We start from the raw sequence: 20729 nt of genomic DNA, 5'->3' as shown, positions 1-20729 counted from the left end.
TCTAAATCTGATATATAACAACAAAACGAATACAAAGAGTTATTTATCAATTCTTTTGCAAACTGCAACTCAGTTGAAGGAGTTTAACACAGAGTGGACCAAATGAAATAGGAGAGAACTAAGCGCTAAACAGAAAACTGCACGTTGGCATGACCTTAGCTACCACGTGCTCAACAAATTAACATGTCATTGTCAGCTCAGGGCCAAGAGTTCATTTGGCTAGTGAGCTACTCCTCAGGTAGTTCAACTGCTCGTCACTAGACAAGGCTAACGTAATTTTGAATACAGCCAGACTCTACTGTCTAAGTAATTGAAATAGCTTTCATAAATCATATATTATTTTTATAAATTAGTGTAATAGTCTGTAGAGCTATAGATATTTAGTTAAACATTAATTTACTATAACTGAACTGTAAAATGTGTATGATCTGATCAGTAAGTTACTTTAGATTTTTTAATAATAAATTGTGAGTAAATTTAGTTTAAAAATGGTGATTATAGAATAACTTTTTCTAAAAAAAACCACTTATAAACGCAAGTATGGGGGTTTAAAGTAAGCAGTTTTAGCACACGTTTTTTCTTTATTGAATCATTCCAAAACCTCCAAAAGACCCAAAGCAATTAAGGTTGGATACCAACAATAATCATGGTGTGAAAAAAACTTAGCTAGAAATACAAATTATCAACCCTATGTGTAAATTCACATATTCTTCCTAATGGAAGAACTACTTATATCCCAAGAATGTGAAGCAGGAAACAACCTTCACTAAATCTGTAACTATTTTGTCGCCCCTGCTTACATGAAGGTACAAAACAATGAAGAGGTAAGAATACAGCACAGATCTTATTGGAAACAAGCAGTTAGAGATCTGGATTGAGAATTCTGAAAACTTCTCACAGCAGTTAAATAGAATGCAAATCTTCAGATCTATGACACATTAAACATAAGACAAAATCCTGACATTCACTACTCCTCCCAATGGCATGAGGACAACTATGTTGTAATTTTTGCTTTCACCTAGCTACAAAGAGTAGGCTTAGTCCTGCTTAGTAAATACCACTTACTTTTTGTAGTTCAACCCATCTAAGGCGTGTTCTGTCAAACTGCACCCTCAGCTGCTGCCAGTGCAGAATGCTACCAAGAGACAAGGAAGAAAAAGCTCAAGTGATAGTACTAATTTTGTTTAGATGAGGCTACACAGACCATAGCAACTCTTGAAAATGCATCGAGGATATGCATGTGCAGTAGGTCACACAGAAAGACACTAGCTCAAATTCACAACCAGAGTCATTTAATACACTAGCAAGAAAACCCCTTAGATAATATAACAGTAATAGTGGATGCTTATAGGCTAAGACAGCTATGTAAGTAAAATTGCTCACCCTCTCCATTCCTCCATCCCCCATCCCAGTTTAGGTACATTTTAGAACCAATAGAAACAATATATAATGCATCATCTGAAATTTCATCAGACATTAATTAGCTTTTTGGAAGTAAAAATGTATTTTTTAATTATAGCTCCACAGAACTATAATAATTAAATATCTATAACCTTAACCATGTTGTAAGTAGTCCTGGCTCAGAATCCTATTACACTTATTCAGTTGTTTGTAAGGGAATTATAGCTAATAACAGAGAAAAAGAAGTAATTAGACAAGAAAATAGAACACCTTAACTAAAGTAGAATAAACTGACTCAAAGACACCTGCAAAAGTGGCAAGCTGCATCTCTTAACAGGTATGTTTGTTTCTATTTCTACTTTGTAACGTTGCATGATTTAAGTACACTAAATTTAAGTGTTTAGAAAACACCTCTGAGGTGGTATGGGAGAAAAAACACAGATTAATTATGACGAGACAACAGAAGAAAGAAGCCATTTACTTGGCAGATAAACAGCAAACATGGCTTTGAGTCATTAGCTGTAGTGACAGCATCTGAAGCCTGAACAAAATCCAAGGACGTGGCTCTTGCCTTAAAGATATTTTAAAGTTTTTTTGAAATAAGACTTCAATAAGAAAAAAAAATGAAAAAAACTGAAGAAATTGTTTACTCAGAAAACGTCCAAGAAGCTAATACATACTCAAGGTACTGGATCCATGGGTGGGTGAAATGACCTTTAAAAACAGCGCTAGACACTTTTTTTCTCATAGTGAATAAGTCACAAATGTTAAAGTTACACTCAAATTTAGTGATTAGTACACGTCTTTGGTGGACCAATAGCATTATTATGGATGTTACGCAAGAATTAAACAAGTAAGAAAGGTTAGAAATAAGTTAAGCATTTACAGAGGAAGTCTGAATTGCTAGAACTTAAACTTCCAAGCCTCGTTACAATTCATACTGTAAAATAGGCAATTCCTTTATTAAATACAACTAACAATATAATCCATCCATGACTTTTTGATTCTAGAACACTAAATTTGAAGTTAGAAGGCCAAAGACAAAAACTTACCATGGTAAAACAGAAAAAATAAACTATAAGTAGTGTGCAAAGCCAAACAATTTAACATGTACTATCCCATTTCCAGACTGCACCTTTTCATAAGTTTCCAAAGGGAAATTGCACTGAACTATACACCATCATCTATCCATACACATAAAAAAGCATTCCCTTATTATCCTTACAGCATATAGAAAAAAACCCAATATTATCAAACTACAGAAGTTACAACAATGCAATTCTAATGTATCCGGTTAATGTATCCATTGAAAAAATTTTCAAATTATACACAGTGGTACTTATAAATATATAGAGGATACTACTATTATATTGGCTGGGGGGAGGGGGGGTTAGGTTGGGGTAGCTTTTTTTTCTTTCCCAGAAGTAACGATGGATGGAGAAAGATATCTATCCTAATCAATTAAAGTTCCCATCTCTTCTGCAATTCACAAACAAACAGGTAAGCTTCAACCCGAGTTTCATCCAGGAAGAGTTTCAGCAAGAATGAAAAACAGTCTCTATACAGCAATGCATTTTTAAAAAGAATTCAGCCATAAATGCACAAGCTATGTAAAATGCAAATACAGATCTATAAATGAAAAATAATGTACAATAAATGTCACTCCAAAATACATATATGCATTTGTAGGTAAGTTCACCTAGCTTTTCAGTAAACAATAATTTATTTCAATGAGGATAAACTGTTTCAACTATATGCTATACAGACATAATTTATATATAACTATTTGTTCTCTTTCACTGAGCAGAAATTGTATTTTAAGAGTGTGTGTGTATATGTATATACACACAGAAGCACACTCAGATACAGAACAGCCAACTTCTTAAATTATTTTTAGCACAATATTGCCAAAATAGCAAGTTTGCTATATTCCAATGTACAGATATAAGTAGAAAAATTTCAGTAAGATTTAGTCAAATCCCATACACATTATCAGTGTATTTCAATGAAAGATGTTCTAGGATTTTCTTTCCTTTTTGTATTTCAAATAGCACAGCACCCTCTGGTGCATCTACAAGAAAGAAAGTAACTAAGAATGAACATCAGTCATTGTTGTAAAAGAGATAACCTTTAAAAAAAAAAAGGAGCCCCTCAGAAACAAAAATGCCTACGAATTGTTACAAATCAAATTTCATTTTGTTCTTTCCTATTAAAATTTTTAATAACTGAGGAAATAATAACTACTGAAGAATAAAATTTTAAAAAGAAAGGAAACTGCAGGTATGCTAATATAGAAGGGTACCAGAAAAAAAGACAGAAGTTTGAAACTAATCTTGTGTTCTTAGTAACTGGTCATTTTTATTAAAAAATACTCTCAAGGAAAATATTTCTTAAGAAAAACAAAGTAAAGGTAAGTAATTCAGTGAAACAAAATGTTACATCAAGCAATACATCAGTTCTTGGTTTTGTAAGCATGAAAATTATTATGGCTACACCTACCTACACAGACATAAACTGCTGAATTTTACACCCAAATAATCACATCTCCCTTAAAAGTCCAATGAGAAAAGAATCAAAAAATAACATGATTGTACTGTATAGAACACTTCAAACTTCGATTGATATGCTAACTACTAAAACACACCTAGTCACCAGGAAAATAATTTCCTACAAAAGCAGAGACTACCACCTGCTTTAGTCAGCTCTTTTGTAAACCTCTGGAAGTCTCAATACAATACACAAGGAATGAAAGCGACACCTGTTTGAATTAGCCATCTGTCCCTAACAAGCTAGATTTAGCCAAATCAGTACATCTACTCCTTGAATTTCTACAACACGGCTGTGTATATAGCATCTGTGAGAAAAGAAGTATTGTTATAATTGACAACTGACTTTAACAGAAATATGTAAATAACAAACTTGTGGCCAACAGGAAAACAATCTTAAACATTAACCTACTCATTTTAAAAGCCTCATTAATTTTTTAGCCCTCATTCTTAACAAAAAAATAGGTAGTTTAATTTATAATTTAAAAACGCACTGCTGTTGGTATTCTAATACATTCATTTGACAAAGAGCCTAATTTTGAAATGGAACTCCAACAACACAGACACTGCAGTATCACTGAAAGCTTTTTTTTTTTATTCTGTCTGTATTTGTATCACATTCACAACATGTTGTTTCAACTGAAGATGATTTTTAAGAAGAGACTTAAGAGAGTCATGTAACTACTATTTTTAAAAGCCTATTCATTTTTTAAGTGTTCCACATGACAATACCTGCAGCTGGTACACTTCTGGAGACTGCAGGTGAAAATACAACTAACATAAAACATTTTAAGAGGAAAGGAAGCCATTCATAAGGGCACAAAGTAAAGCATGAAAACCAGAAACACCAGCTAAAAACACCAAAAGGAACTGCAATGATAAAAGATTATTGCATTTTACATACTTGCTTTGGTTTCAAGTAAGAAGAGAGGAAAACAGTAACAGCTTTCTCCCTCAGCGTAAAGCTCAGTAAATGAAAAGAAACTGCAACATCTATTTCTGTAGAAAGTTTTGTGACTAACAAACTACTGTACCAGTCAGGAATAAAAAAATGAGATAGCTAACAAAGCTGAACCTAATCATCACATAAAGTACCCTGACTTTAAACTCTTTAACAGCTTTATACCTTTGATTCCCATCTAATTTACCTATGCTACATTGCTGAACACGTTTCTCCACAGTAGCACAACGTAGGTTTGCTCACGAACAGCACAACAGAGAATACGATCCAGATAGGATCATAAGGATATGCTGAAACACAATTAGACAGTTACATAGTCTAAGTCACAAAAAAACCCCAATGTATAAAAAAAATGACAAACCATGAGCCAACCTCATTTTCAAGTATTGGTTAGCATGACAAACATCAACTATTTTGATAGCTGCAGGCATTAGGGAATCAGAACGCATAATGCAGATCTCATCTGCAACCATTACAGTATTTCAGAGAGAATAAAGAGTCAATACTTTTCTGAGTGAAGCCCATAATATTAAAAGAGGTGATTATGGCTGCATTACTGTATTCCAAATTGAAAAAAAAGAAAATGTGGTAAATAGTGCTACAAAGGCCTTTGTCTTTAGACAAAATCATGTACATTTAATCTGATTTTCAAGAAGTGTCCTTATGCCTCCTCACAGAGTTAAAACAGAAAGTTTGTCTTATACCTTATGCATGCACCTTCCCTTGCTACCAAGTGTCTGGATACATTTTATGCAAAGACAGATTTCAACACCCAAGGATTCCTTTTGGAGTAGTACTTTGTCCCGCTCTAAGAGGCTACTCAAGAAGGCATAGTGCAAAACTGACATCTTCTCTCTTCAACAACAGTAAATACCAGGAATGATTTCACAACTAATGAATTGCATAAATGATGCACTATAACTAATAACAAATACATTAAAATTTAAATGTACCATGCAACTGATTTAGTACTATAACTCACACTGAAAATTCTCCATGTCTTTATACCACAGTAGGATCTAGAAAATTAGCAGTCAGTGGTTTCACCTTGAGTAAAATAAAAAGATGACAACACAGAGACCTTTGGTCATTACTCAAACTAATGTATTTTCTAAGTTCTCATTCGCCCATGAAACAGACATCTAAAAAAAAAAAAAAGACATTAAATATGCCTTAGCTCAAGAAATATTAATATCAACAATGCACTCACTACTTGGCACATTTTGGAGTAGACAGGCACTTGGAAAAACTGCTCCTGTTACACTCATTGGTAGTTTCAATGTGAGACAAATTAATATATTGTTGAAATTGTAATGGGAAAGCCTACATTTTACACAGGATTCTACAGATATAAACCCAGAAAAAGCATATATTCAATTACGATGGAGACTTTAGATTGAAAATAAGAACATCCTTTTCCCTAACTATTTTATGAAATAAAGCAATAAGGAAATAAATAAGTCATCACTTCAAAAAAAAAAAAAAAAGCTTGCCACAATGACACAGGATTTGACAAGTTAAACAGGAGAGTACAACTGGATATGGAAGTGCTGAAAGAGAATTTCATTGCTTTAATAAGGGTCAACAAATCACTTTACCTGAAAGAATTTAAGAATTATATAAAAGATGATTCAATGCCACTGACAACATACATCTTTAGATCTTAATAAGAAATCACAAAAACGAAGAAAAAAAATGATCATTTTGGATTGGAAAAAAATATTGCAAAACTTCCTTATCGATAATACAATTTCTACTACAGCTCCTTTAAAGGTTAAAAGCTGCCCCTTTTCTTCTTTCCAAATGTACTCTAGAAGTACAGTAGTAGTAACAAAACCACAAAGACTATTTTTAATAGTATTTCTTGCTTTCTCCTTTCTTTGCTACTCAACACACAAACTCACAGCCAATATCCTGGATTTCCTTCATTGTGAAGAGTTAAAGGAAATTGATATGGATTCTCTCCACATGAACATAACTCACTGTGCATAAAATAGATCTACACATGCACTGTTCCATACTACACCGCCAGTATGAAAACATCGTTTAAATAATAACCCGCTGCAGAACGAAGGCAAGAAGAAAAAAAATCTGCTACTCTGTGTGTGTATGGGTGGGGGTACTGAATAAACGAAAACATCCACTCCGCGATACAAAGTAAATACGGCTTGCACTAAAATAAATAACGCTTATTATGAATTAAAGGAAAAAAGTGCATAGCTACATAAAGCACAGAAAAGCGATCGAGGTGATAAATAGCACGAAAATATGACTGAAACGTAGAGCAAGTTCACAAAAATCAGCAAAATTCGGCAGTCGCATCGAATCAGAAAAAGGCCCCTATGAGGCAAAGGGGAAAAACAGCCCTTGCTCGCAGCGCTACAGGATCCGACTCCGACTGCATCTTTCCTCCCACTCCCGCGGTGGTTTTTTTTTTTTTCAGGTTTAAAGTAAGTAACCTTAGCCTGCGGCCGGAGCCTCGTTCTCCGATTTCTACGTTGCCCCATCGGTGTAAACGAGGAACCGCGGTAAAACGCATACCCACCGCATCCGAGCGATTGTCCCGGGGGTCCCAGGAGTGCGCCTCCATCCCCGCCGCGGCCCAGCGGGCACCCCCATCCCCGCCGTCCCGCTCTGTTACAAAGGACACCGTGGGGGGGAGGCAGAAGGAAGGCCGGGAAGGCGGAGGGCGGCGGGGGGGAGCCAGGAGGGCCGAGGGAGCGGCCCCGGCCCGGAGGCTGCGATGGGAGGGCCCGGCGGGCACATTCACCTGGGCTGCGGCGGGCGGTGGTGCTGCTCCCGCTGTCGTCGCTGCCGGAGGCGGCTGTTGTTGTTGTTGTTGTGGGTGACGATGAGGAAGGGGGTGAGGAGCAGCGGCGGGAGAAGGAGGAGGAGCAGGCGAGGAGCGGTTGTTGTTGATGGGTAACAGTCGCCAGGACTACGGTGACTATGGCGCTTGATTCACAAGGCAACGGTTGCTATAACTCACAAAAGGGAGAGCGAACGAGGGAGGAGGAGGCGGCGGCCCAGCCGGAGAGGCCCGGAAGAGGCGGGGCCTGCCCTAACGGACGCCGCGGCGCCGGTTGGGCGCGGCTCGCTACCCACCTCCACCCGCCGGGTCGCGCGCCGCGGGGCTCGCGCGCGGCTGCGGGACCGCCCCCCCGCCCCCAAACCCCGGCGCGGGCTGGGGTGGTGGCGGGGGCGCGCGGGGGGCGCGGGGGCGCCGCGAGGGGCGGGGCCGCGAAGGGCCCGCGCGGGCCGCGGCCGGTGACGCCGCTTCCGGTGGGCGAGCGGGAGGGGGCCGGGCTGAGGCGCTGGGGCCCGCGGGGCGCCGGGGCCGGCGGAGGGGACGGGGAGGCTTCCCCCCGCCTCTCCGCCGCGGCCGTCCAGCGCCCCGCTAGCCTCGGGACACGGCAGCGAGGCCCGGCGGGGCGGTTACCCGGACGCCGCCATCTTAGGGCTGCGCGGCGGCCCTGCCGAGTTGAGGCTTGGCGTTGGAGCCCGTGGCCGCGCTCCGGGGCCGGCGGCGGTGAACAGCGGCCGCTGTCCCGGCAGCTCGCGTCTCTTGGCTCTAGGGGTGCGCTTGGGCGGCGCGTGGTGCGGAGGTGCGGGGTTCCGGTCCATATACGATGCCCGCAGCTCTCGTGGCCGCTACAGTGAGTCTCTAGGCCCCGCGAATCCCAGCCTCTAAGCTGCTCTCTCTTCTATTGCCAAGAGCAAATATCCACACGCGCATTACTACTGTATTCTGTCTCACAGTCTCCACAAGTATGCAATGTGACCGACTTTGATATTCCTTTAGCTTAAAAGTACTGATCCCACTCAATGACCAAAAAGGTACCTCCACGTTGAATCTAGTTTTATAGGTATCAAAGACCATCATGGTATCACAGAATCGCTTGGGTTGGAAGGGACCTTAAAGCCCATCCAGTTCCAGCCCCCCATGCCATGGGCAAGGACACCTCCCACCAGACCAGGCTGGCCAAGGCCCCACCCAGCCTGGCCTTAAACACCTCCAGCGATGGGGCAGCCACAACTTCCCAGGGCAACCTGTGCCTGGGCCTCACCATTCTCATCCTGAAGAAATTCTTCCTTATGTTTAGTTCAAATCTGTCCCTCTCCAGTTTATAGCCACTGCCCCTAGTCCTATCACTACAAGCCTTTGTGAACAGTCCCTCCCCAGCTTTCTTGTAGCCCGTTCAGGTACTGGAAGGTTGCTACACCAAAACTAGTTCTCAAAGAAGAAATATGTATCCAGGATAAGGTACCTGCTTCTTCACAAAATAAGATTAGTTATCATTCTTTGGACCAAAAAAAAGGCCTGTATAAATGAAAGGAAATTAAAACTCCACACCTCACATGAAAGGCTGCTCAGGCCATATCTCTCCAGCTCCACACACTGATCCTGCCTGTGTAGCCGGTAGTGGTTGCTTGTAACTGTATAGACCATGTAATTCCCTCCTAATTCTTCTCTATGTACTTGTCTGTATCCTCGCCTGTGCTGTTACCAACCAACACATGGTTTAACAGTCTTGATATCTTTCTCATCTCTCTTACTGTAAGCACCAAATGTTTGCCTCATGTACCCTAGAAACACTCCACTACACCTGTCCCTACAAAAAGAAATCAAATTACCTCTTGCATGCTACAAAAATGTTTTCAAAACATTAATAGATTTACTGTGATTTTCAAGGCCCTGTGTTAACCGTCATAACCTTACACGTATTTATTAAAAACACTGAAAAATCCGTAAATGTATAAAAATAAAACAGCTTAGTCTATAACAGAATAATCTTGAATTAAGAAAACTGTGCACTTTGCAGCTGAAGCTATGTCTTAGTATTTCCTACAGTGGAACCTAATTACCTAAGGTGCTAAATTAGTAACTGCTCTGGTGGGATGTTCAACCTCAGTGGCTGGCTGGGTGTTTTAAGAGCTCACATTTGCACGCTTGCAATAGTCACCTTGTCACTCAGAAATTCTGAAATGATACACAACCATAACCAATCTAATCTAATAACAATGCGTAGCAGTGCATTTAAGCAGTCACTGTAAATGCATTTGAAAGTGAAAGATACTTCAATAAGCATCTTTCATTCTATCTATCCAGGAAATACAGGTAGTTTTATTTAGCTGGTAATACCTTGAAATGCTTGAAGATTTGTGTTTTCATTTCATGTGAACAATGTGTAGAACAAAAAGGAGTGCTGGACGCTGAGTAGTTTTACCAGAAAGTTGTTCCCAAAGCAATGTGACCCATTTTCATGATAAAGCTTTAGAACTGTTCATTTCATCCATGTTGCTAAAAGTGTTGATTGTAAGTTTTCCACTTCATGATACCATGTCCATTGTCACTTGCATATTTATTTGCTTGGCAAGGTGAACAGTGTGAGCTGTTGTAAAGTTGAATGATAACAGCACTGGCCCATTGATTTGCATTCTCACATCATGGAACATTAAATCTCTACGTGGAGAGAACAAATCAAACCTTATTCAGTCTTGGCAGAATATACACACATGTAAATATCACTACACTTCGTGAGCCAGTATATTTCCAGAATATTTTAGTGTATACTAGCATTTCAGTGTATAAATGCACAATCATCTGCTGTGTTGGGAAGAGGGTAGTAGCTACTTTTGTTACAAGAGAATTATTTAATCATTTCAATGTTTTGATGCTTCTGTCTATGAAATTATTTTGCAGAGATACCCACTTAGATGAGTCAGGGCCTAATGGAAACTGAAGTTCTATTTAAAATAATTTCAATTGCATTTCTGCAAATTTTTCTCTCAAAATTTTATAAATTTGATCTTTGTCAAGGCATGCATATCACATCTTGATATTTGAAGACATGATCTCTTTTTTTGAACTTGGCAACAGTTACTTGTTACAGGAAAGTAAATAGAAACATTCAATCACATCATAAAACTTGTGTAACTAATGACAGTATTAACCTGCCAAACTGAAATATGAAAGAGCTATTGATTAAAAGTGGGTGTATTGTTTTTTGTTGTATTGTCTTTTATTTTATACTTAGATACAGAATATACTGTGTATCTTAAAACAGTTTTATGCCTTCTTATGCAGATAAGGAATAATTAGAATAGTTGAAGTTCTTCAGCAGTGAACTAAACCAGGGCTGGACGTAAGTTGGTCATGTACTTTGAAAAGCACTGCTTTTGATTGTCAGAATCAAAACTTCAATATCACTGAAAAAGAACTAGTTTCATATGCAGGAACTAATACTGCAATTTCTTATACTGAGAATGATAATGGAAGAAAAGCTATTTCTATAAACTGCCTTTTTTTCTGATACTAGATTTGTAATTCAGGTTTTGCTCTTCAACAGAATTACATGACCATTCCTCAGGATTTTTCTAACATACAGAATCTTATGGTTTGGGTTTTTCCTTATAAGGCCATAGTTACCCTGCCTAGTAATCTCACACAGCATAGCCCATTTTTTAATTAAGTCCACTTCCTAGGTTGTTTGAATTTCCAGATGGTTTTCAGATAGCCTGTTGTTTGTGGCATATCTGAAACATACCCTGAAGCATTCCTATTAGCCGTGTTGTGCAGAACACAATATCTATACATCTTATAAAGCAGTACAAATACAATGCAAAATATTAAACTGTGTGAGAGCGATCAAACTGATTTAGACCATGAGTACACTAATACAGTGTTCTTATTAGCCCAGTTAGTGTAAGTTAATGCTAATAGAAATACAAGAACAAGCATATATGTGCATTTTACTTGGTAATTTTGCTAGCATGTGATGAGTTTCAGCTCAGAGATTTTCTAAACCCTGCATGATTTGTCTGTTTTATAACTGTCAGAAAATCTTTGCTAAGAATTTGTCCAGTCTCCTCTTAAACTCATGTGTAAGTTTTGCATTTGCAACATCTTTCATCAAGAAAAGCCAACTGTCTAGCAAATGTTATGTGAAGAAATATGCACATTTGCATTCTTTGAAGCCTAGTCCCATTGGTTGCTGTCTTTTCCATTCCTGTGAGTGCTCATCAAGACAGGAGAAAGCAAAGGAGATATACATAGACATTGATGTTACTGGAGAGGCAATTTAGTGCAGATTTAGAGGCTACACTGTTTGGCTGCTTGTTATCTTTCTTTAGGATACTGTAGTAAATACAGAGATCACCACGGAATTTACTTATTTATTACTTAGCTAATTGGTATATACTAATACACGTAACACTCTTACACTTTATGCTATCTTATAACCATAACAAGTCAGTCACTGGTATTCTGTATCTCCCTCATGATGTGGACATTGCTTCTTGCACAGTGATCTGCATACCTGTAGTCCAGCAATGTGTGATACATATTCTCCAACTACCTGCTAATATGTTGTGGTTTTATAGGATTAGTTGAGGTTAGCCTGGGCCATAAGCTGTTCCTTTCCAGTCTGCATGAACAGTATGTGCTTTCAATGTTGACTTTTCTTCTTCAGTTAGCACTCTGGAGTGTCCTTGCCATTCATTCAGCAACACCAGGATTCCTCCATCAACCTGTACCAGATAGCTGAGGAATGGAAACTTTTTTTTTCTCCACTAACTCAGCCACCAGTGCATCCTGCATCTCTGTTTCACTTTGGCGATGGGAACAGATGGTCACACTGCTCTATTGGGCAGGAAGGTCAGTAGTGTGGCCACCTCGTTGTTGGCTAGGCTCTCTGTTTTGCAGACAGTGCTGATACGCTGCACTGGAATTCCTTGGTTCTGATGAGTGTGAGTTTATATCAAAAACTGTGTAGATGTGGCACTTTGGGACATGGTTTAGTAGACATGGTGGTGCTGGGCTGGTTGGACTTGATGATCTTAGTAGTCTCTTCCAACCTTAATGATTCTATGACAATACAATCATTTGCAGAGATAAGGAAGGACTAAGATGACAAGAACTGACCGTAAAAGCTGACCATAAAGAGCAAATGTAAAACTGGTTACATCTGACTTTTTATGTGCATGAAAATCACTCCAGGATGTGGCATACACTGTACGTACTGAGAGCTTTCCACTGCTACTTCTGTGCTTGCTATACACTGCAGGACTTAAAGGGGTGCAGCCTTCTCACTGTTGCTTCCATGTTAGAAATTGGAACATACTATGTGTACCAGTGGAATGCATCTTCCAGTTTGGTTGCATTGCAGATGTGTCATGAAAAAGCAGGTGAAGTTTGCATGCACCAAGATTGCATTACGAAGAGAGTCAAAACACAGTGAGTGGGGATAATAAGAGATTTCCCTTGACAATGCACTGCTGATATGAACTAAAATACTGTAGTAGGCATATCCATAGTTATTTTAGAAGCTTGAGATGATAATCAGTATTTAAAATCTCTTAAAGCTTGGTTACACTGAGTGTATAAAAAGCCAGTATCATACACAGAAGCATCAGTAATTATTTTTAAAATTATATTGGGATATATTCCTAAAGCGACTTTACCTATATAATAAATAAAAGTAATCCAGTATAAAATAAATTAATCATTCTTCAGTATCTTATGTAAAAAAAATTTAAAAAACATAGGCATATGTTAAGCCACATTGTATATATTAAATAAACAAATACAGATTTGCTTGGTTGCCACACAAAATCTGAGATTATACCAATTACAGAGAATCCACTTTTCCTTAAGAAAGTGACTAAATTCTCCAGCCTTAATCCTGGGAGAAATTCCTCTAATTACTGAATTTGTAGTTGTTATACCAGAATTAGGATAGTAATTTAGACAATTACTACAGAATTATTTTTGCTTCGGTTTTCTAATGTCAGGGAATAACGCCACTTTGATGACTTTTGTAGATTTGGTGATGCCAGATGTTTCTACATCTAAGCATTGGCTTTTGTACAGACACCAGAGAAGATTTTCAGCTGTATGGCCATTCATGAGGCTTTAAATTTTATCCTGTATGCTCAGAGACCATGGCAAAAAAAATCTGTGGGTTGGATGGAATTATCCCTTTGATCTGTTCTGTTTAGATCAGTTCACTCCAGACATTGTCAAAGGATAATGTAATTAATTGTCACTTTCTGCACGCTGGTGTCCTGTGGTGTTAGTGCAAGTCCTTGTCTTCAATACACTGTGACTGGACTTTGTAACTGCTATGAAGACCAAGTAAGCATTGCTCTTTCTAGAAAAAAGAAGGTTGGATAGCTGAAGGAGTAAATGAATGTCTTTTGAGAATGCAACACAGTACTGTTTGTGAGAACTATACTACCTGCTCCAGGACTGGGTAATTTTGCAGATGAATTTTAAGAATCTAATTGAGACCTTCTCTAATACAACTATCCACCCTCAAGAACATATGCCTAGTAGATCTTAATTTAAATTCAGCATACAAGTATAAACAAAATCATCCACTTGTTTACATAGATTTGGCTTCTTTGCTGAAGTCAAATGGGGATACTTCTTTACTAGGGTGGGCTAGAGTAGACCTATCTAGGGTCTTTCAGTAGGCCTGACAACAGCCGTTGTTTGTGATATAATGCATTGTATATTGAGTCAGTTAGCCAAACTCATACAATGTTATGAAAAAACAAATTTGCAGTGGGAGTTGTGGTATGCAGTCATAGGCATTGGGGCCTGCTTTTAGTATCAATACAGTACATTTTTGCATGATGCTTTTTCCCTCTTTTGCAGTGAGCCCGGAGAAAACGTTCAAGCCTCTTCCATGTATTTTCATTTCGTTCTTAATTTGCACAATCCAATCTGTCAAACTCAAGCCCTGTTACATACTAAAGCTTAAAATCTGTTGCTGTTTTGGGATTTATTTTTTTTTTTTGGTAGCATCCAAAATTACGAGCATGTAAAAAGACTCAGAAGTGCATGTGCAGCCCCTTCTGCACAGGTAGAGTGCCATTTACTCGACTAGGGCTCTGTGGGGTTCCTCAGCTCATTTTCACTGTCCCGTGATACCTTTTCTGGAGGCTGATCCTGCACTGTACTCACAGCTAGCATGACTGCTTTGTGTCCAAACCACAGGTTTGTAGGCTGCCTTGCAAGTACTTGTGTTACGACACATTGCCTGACATTGGGGTGGCTTTGGGCACATCAGCCTTTGTGGAAACCCTTGCGGCTCCTTGCTGGTTCTGATCTGCACCCCAGCAAGCCAGGCACATGTTTGTTTGCGGAGTTGGGGAGCAGGTGAAGGTGCTGGCTGTGTCCATTGGTGGTGGCTGCAGGGCTGTGAAATGGGGGCAAACATGTCTGTCCTAGCAGTAGTGGTCGAGCAAGGCGGACTTTGACAGCCCAAAAGGGCTATTGCTGTAGGGTGGTCAGGCAACTTTCGCTGTGGAGCTGTGGCAAACCTGGTGCTTGTTTCAAACAGGAGGAAGCAGGAAGAACAGAAGTAATATTTCCAAGAGCCTGATAATCAGGACAAGTGCAGGTGCTGCCAGCAGCCTGGTCCGTAACCTTGGCTCATCAGCCTAAGGACGAAGCAGGCTCCAGTGGTTTGACAAACATGTGCCTGAACTTCTTCCCTGCTGAGACTATTGCATGAACTTACTCAGAAAGGGCTTCCAGTAAGACGGGTACCTGTGGGCCAGGGGAAGCAGGGGCAACCTGGGTGTGCAGAGCCTCCACACCAGGCCCCAGGCCATAGGACTGCCAGGCAGGAGCGTGAGGTGGCAGCACAGCGGGTGAGCCAGCAGAGTGGAAGCCTGGGCAGTAAGTCCCCTGTCACAGCAACCAGGAAAGATGAAGGCCAAAACTCAAGGCAAAAAGTGAACCGTTAAAAGATGTGTCTCAGACTGCAGTTACAAGATACAGACAGAAAGAATTTTGGTCTTATCCTTCTTCAGCCTAAACCCTCTTTTTTTTACCAAGTGTTGTCTGAGTTTGCATAAAACACATAATGTATAAAATTGAAGACTACAGATCTATATTCTATGTGCCCCTGGTATTTTCTAAATACAATTTTCAGATCCTGTTCCTCCTTGCTAAGATCACACTGGCAGCAGCAAAATATAGCAAATTCTTGTTCCTACCACTGCACTGTGCTACCTTTTGAGTTTCACTAAAGTTCTGGTGACAGGTTGGCAGAAGTATCAAGGCTGGCTGGCATCTTTGGAGATTGTCCAGTCCCACCCCTACCCAGAAAGGTCAGCCACAGCAGGTTGCTCAGGGCCATGTCCAGTCAAATTTGATTATTTCCAGGACTGGAGACTTAGCTTCTCTGAGCAGGATGTTCCGGTGTTCAACCACCCTCACAGTAAAAAAAATTTTCTTATGTTTAAATGAAATTCTGTATGTTTTGATTTGTGCTCATTGTTGCTTCTCCTGTCACTGGGGACCACTGAGAGGAGTTTGGGTCCATCTTCTTTATTGCACCTATCCAGTATTTGTATACCTTGATACGATCTGTCTGAGCCTTCTGTTTTCCAGGATATCTCAGCCTTTCCTTGTATGAGAGATGCTTCAGTCTCTTAATCGTCTTTGCTGGACTCATTCGAGTATGTCCATGTCTTTCTTGGACTGGAGAGCCCAGAACTGCACACAGTGCTCCAGATGTCTCGCACCAGGTCTGAGCAGAGAGGAAGGCAGGCAGCCCCCTGTTTCCTGGTGACACTCCTCCTAATGCAGACTAGGAGGCTGTTGGTCTTTGTTGCTGGGGTACATTTGCTGGCTCATGTTCTACTTACCCTTCAGGACCTCTAGGTCTTTGGTTTTGTTTTTTTTTTTCAAGGCTGCTTTCTAGGCTGTTGGCCTTCAGTCTATGCTAGTGTGGGAGGTTATTTCTCCCCAAGGGCAGCACTTGGCATTTTCTTTTCTTAAATGTCATGATGTTCCTGTTGGAGCATTTCTCCAGCCTGTCCCAACCCCTCTGAATAGAAGCACTCATCTCAGTTCTATAGCATTTTTAAGGTTTCGCTCTCATCCCACCATCTCTAGGCCATTTATTAAGTTGTTAAATACTACTGGACTCTGTCTCAATCTCTATAGCATACCTGTAGTGACCACCCCGCACCAGCTGGACTCTGTGCCAGTGACAACAAGCATTCGGACCTGGCAGTTCAACCAGTTTTCAGTCCACCTCTGTTTTTGTAGTCTGTGCTTCATCACTTTGTCTGAGAAAGTTACAGATGACAATGTCAAAACCCTTGCTGAACCTGAGATAAATAACAACCACTACTTCCCGCTCATTCACCCCGCCAGTAATTTCATTATAGAAGGTTATCATGTTGGTCACACATGATTTACCCTTGATAAATCCATGCTGACTACTCCCAGTCATCTTCTTTCCTCAAAATGTCTGGAAATGCTGTCCTGGATTATTTGCTTCCAGTCATCTTCTCTGGGAATGAGGTGAGGATGATCAGTCTGTAGTTTTCTGGATCCTTCTTTGGGCCCTTCTTAAAGACAAGGATGACATTTGCCTTTTTTTCCCAGTCTTCAGGAACTTATCCCAGTTGCAGTGACCTTTCAAAGATACTTGAGAGTGGTCTCACATTGGCATGTGCCATCTTCCTCAGCACTTGTTCATAGAATCATAGAATCATAGAATAACCAGGTTGGAAGAGACCCACTGGATCATTGAGTCCAACCATTCCTATCTAAACACTGAACCATGCCCCTTAGCACCTCGTCCACCCGTGCCTTGAACACCTCCAGGAAAGGTGAATCAACCACCTCCCTGGGCAGCCTGTTCCAATGCCCAATGACCCTTTCTGTGAAGAATTTTTTCCTAATGTCCAGCCTAAACCTCCCCTGGCGGAGCTTGAGGCCATTTCCTCTAGTCCTGTCCCCCGTCACTTGGGAGAAGAGGCCAGCACCCTCCTCTCCACAACCTCCTTTCAGTTGTAGAGAGCAATGAGGTCTCCCCTCAGCCTCCTCTTCTCCAGGCTAAACAACCCCAGCTCTCTCAGCCATTCCTCGTAAGACCTGCTCTCCAGCCCCCTCACCAGCTTTGTTGCTCTTCTCTGGACTTGTTCCAGAGTCTCAACATCTTTCTTGTGGTGAGGGGCCCAGAACTGAACACAGGATTCGAGGAGCGGTCTCACCAGTGCCGAGTACAGAGGGAGAATAACCTCCCTGGAGCTGCTGGCCACGCCGTTTCTGACACAAGCCAAGATGCCATTGGCCTTCTTGGCCGCTTGGGCACGCTGCTGGCTCATATTCAGTCGGCTGTCAATCAACACCCCCAGGTCCCTCTCCTCCAGGCAGCTTTCTAGACAGACTTCTCCTAGTCTGCAGCACTGCACAGGGTTGTTGTGCCCCAAGTGCAGGACCCGGCATTTGGCCTTGTTAAACCTCATGCCATTGGACTCTGCCCAGCGGTCCAGCCTGTTCAGATCCCCTTGCAGAGCCTCCCGACCCTCCAGCAGATCGACACTTCCACCCAGCTTAGTGTTGTCCGCAAATTTGCTAAGGGTGCACTCGATGCCTTCATCCAGGTCATTGATAAAGACATTGAACAGGGCTGGACCCAGCACTGAGCCCTGGGGAACCCCACTTGTCACTGGCCTCCAGCTGGATTTCACACCATTTACCACCACTCTCTGGGCCCGGCAATCCAACCAGTTTTCCACCCAGAAACCCAGTTGTTGCTGCAACTTATCAGGTCCTGTGGATGTATCAATATCCAGTCTGTTCAAAAGTTCTCTAACCTGACCCTCCTCCACCAAGAATAAGTATTCTCTGGCTTGGTCTTTCCCACTGGTCTTAGTGACTTGGGATTACTTTACCACTAAGGATTGAGGTGAAGAAGGCATTGTCTGCCTTGACCTTCTGCATGTCTGTTACTTATAGATCCCTGACCCATTCGCCAGTGGGTCTGCATTTTCCCTAGTCTTCCTTTTCCTGCCAAATTACCTGTAGAAAGCTTTCTTCTTCTCCTCACATCCCTCATCAGAGTCAAATTTCATAACCCGGAACAAATACATTTATTAACATTAGGATCTGCCCACTAATCCTTACCCATCAGCCACCTCAGCCTCCATCCCAAGGCAGAGATGCATACATCCCACTGCTCTCTCACATAAAAGATGATTTCCCCCTCTCACCTTCCCAGCCTGTCCTTTCTACAGACCCTGCATCTGCCCATTGCAGCACCCATGTTGTGTGAGCTATCCCGACATTCCATCCAATCACCAGTTCTTGCTTCAAGGTATTAAATGCAATATATGTGATAAGCATGCAGCCTTACTTCCCATCACATTTAAGAAAAACAAGGGTATAACTTCTGAATTTAGACATCCCTTCTACAGAATTTCATGTAAGGTTTCAGATGAACACATTTTAAAATGACCGTGGTTAAGTGGATGTATCACAAATTAGAAGTTATTTAAAGTAACTGTAGCATGGTTTATCTTTTATTTTTGGCAAGATGTAGGGGGAACAGTAAGATCTAGATTGTACAAGTTGCTCAGTGCCAACTTTAATATCTATTCAAATACAATGTTTTCATGGAAAGAACAAGCATAGTTTTTGGACACAGGAGGATAGAAGCATGAGAAAGTGTAAAAATTTTTCCAGGATCACACACTGAGCTAGTGGGAGATCAAGAAATGTGGATCCTTATATTCTGCAACTTAGTAAGAATATTTAACTTCACCTGTAACTGGATAATTATTACACAAGTTTATAAGGCACTACTTAAAAGCAGACATTTTATGGCAAAGTTCTTCTTTGAGCTTCAGGTTATCAAGGATCAAGCACTGTTATTATCTCTCTGGACATTCATAGAGTACAACCTACAAGTTGTGTTCAGTGGCTGCAGAGAGACAAGAAACAGCTTTTACATGTTTATACATTCATAGTCTCACTGTGGACAGAAGGGAAGGAAGTTGTCTAAAATCATGGGCAGCTCTTGTCCAGGCAATGGAAAAGAAGTTGTGATGGAAGGAAAGATATTTTCAGTTAGATCCACACAGAAGCATAAATGTTGCAGAAGTAAGAATGCAATATCTACCAAAAGCAGAAACTAGTTCCTAGCTTGCATACTGGATGTTGTCCATGCAACTAACAGGAAGATTTGGTTGCCACAGGAGGGATTTAGTGTTCCTTCTGAAGGCTGAAACCCATGCAGTTCTCAGCCCACGCATGGCTCCGTGTTGTGCACTTAAGCCTTTCATCCTGGTAAAGCTACAATATGGACTAGCAGAGCCATGACGCACGTTACTGATTCCCTCTGCTCACCATTACTCACTGGATATCTGAGAACAAAATCCTGGGAGAAGGACAAAAAGCAGCATGAAGATAACATTTTCTGCAAATTAGGCCTGTAGGAGAAGTGAGAGAATATGTCCTAAAGCGAAGCCTAAAAGTAGTCAAGAAGAAATTCTTTCGGCAGCAGGTCTAATGCTTTTTAATGGTGAGGATCCTGGCAGACAATTTGTAGCAGGTGTAACCTAACCCATCAAGGACTGTAAACAAATAAAATATATATTTATTTTTTTAACACGTAACAAGTTTTTTACCTGTTGTAGCCTGTTACCGTTGTACACGGTGCAGTTCTGCTGTGTGTTACTCTTAGTTGCAGGATGCCAACATTGCATGTTGCTGTTAATGTGAAGACCAAAGACACTATGGTGATGGTATATTAGAATTTTATTCTGGCATTTCTGGAATTCGAAGCATAACTTCACAAATTTAATAAGCTTTCAACCTATTTTTTGTGGTAAATGTTAGAAGAATAAGCATTAAAGGTAACTGTGTTGTCATATACATATATATATATATGTATATGTATATAGTTATATGTACTTATCTGTTTGTCTACAAGCTCTAGGAGCCAGGAGGAGGCTTTTAGAAAAATTTAGTTTGCATGTTTCTGTACTTTCTCAGTAGTTTGGGGAAA

At 40.6% G+C, this 20729-nt stretch overlaps 1 protein-coding gene across 2 annotated transcripts in view; it reads right to left on the bottom strand.

The window, feature by feature from the left end:
- RFX3 (regulatory factor X3) overlaps positions 1-7986 on the bottom strand; it is a 100965-nt gene extending 92979 nt beyond the window's left edge. For both annotated transcript variants that reach the window (XM_069880354.1, XM_069880355.1), the window contains exon 1: positions 7679-7986. The gene's annotated coding sequence lies outside the window, so the exon portion shown is untranslated. The remainder of the gene's footprint in view (positions 1-7678) is intronic.
- Between the last annotated feature and the right edge of the window lie 12743 nt (positions 7987-20729).

The sequence above is a fragment of the Phaenicophaeus curvirostris genome, chromosome Z (genome assembly GCF_032191515.1).
Source record: "Phaenicophaeus curvirostris isolate KB17595 chromosome Z, BPBGC_Pcur_1.0, whole genome shotgun sequence".
NCBI lineage: Eukaryota > Metazoa > Chordata > Aves > Cuculiformes > Cuculidae > Phaenicophaeus > Phaenicophaeus curvirostris.
This window is presented reverse-complemented; position numbering and strand designations above follow the sequence as displayed.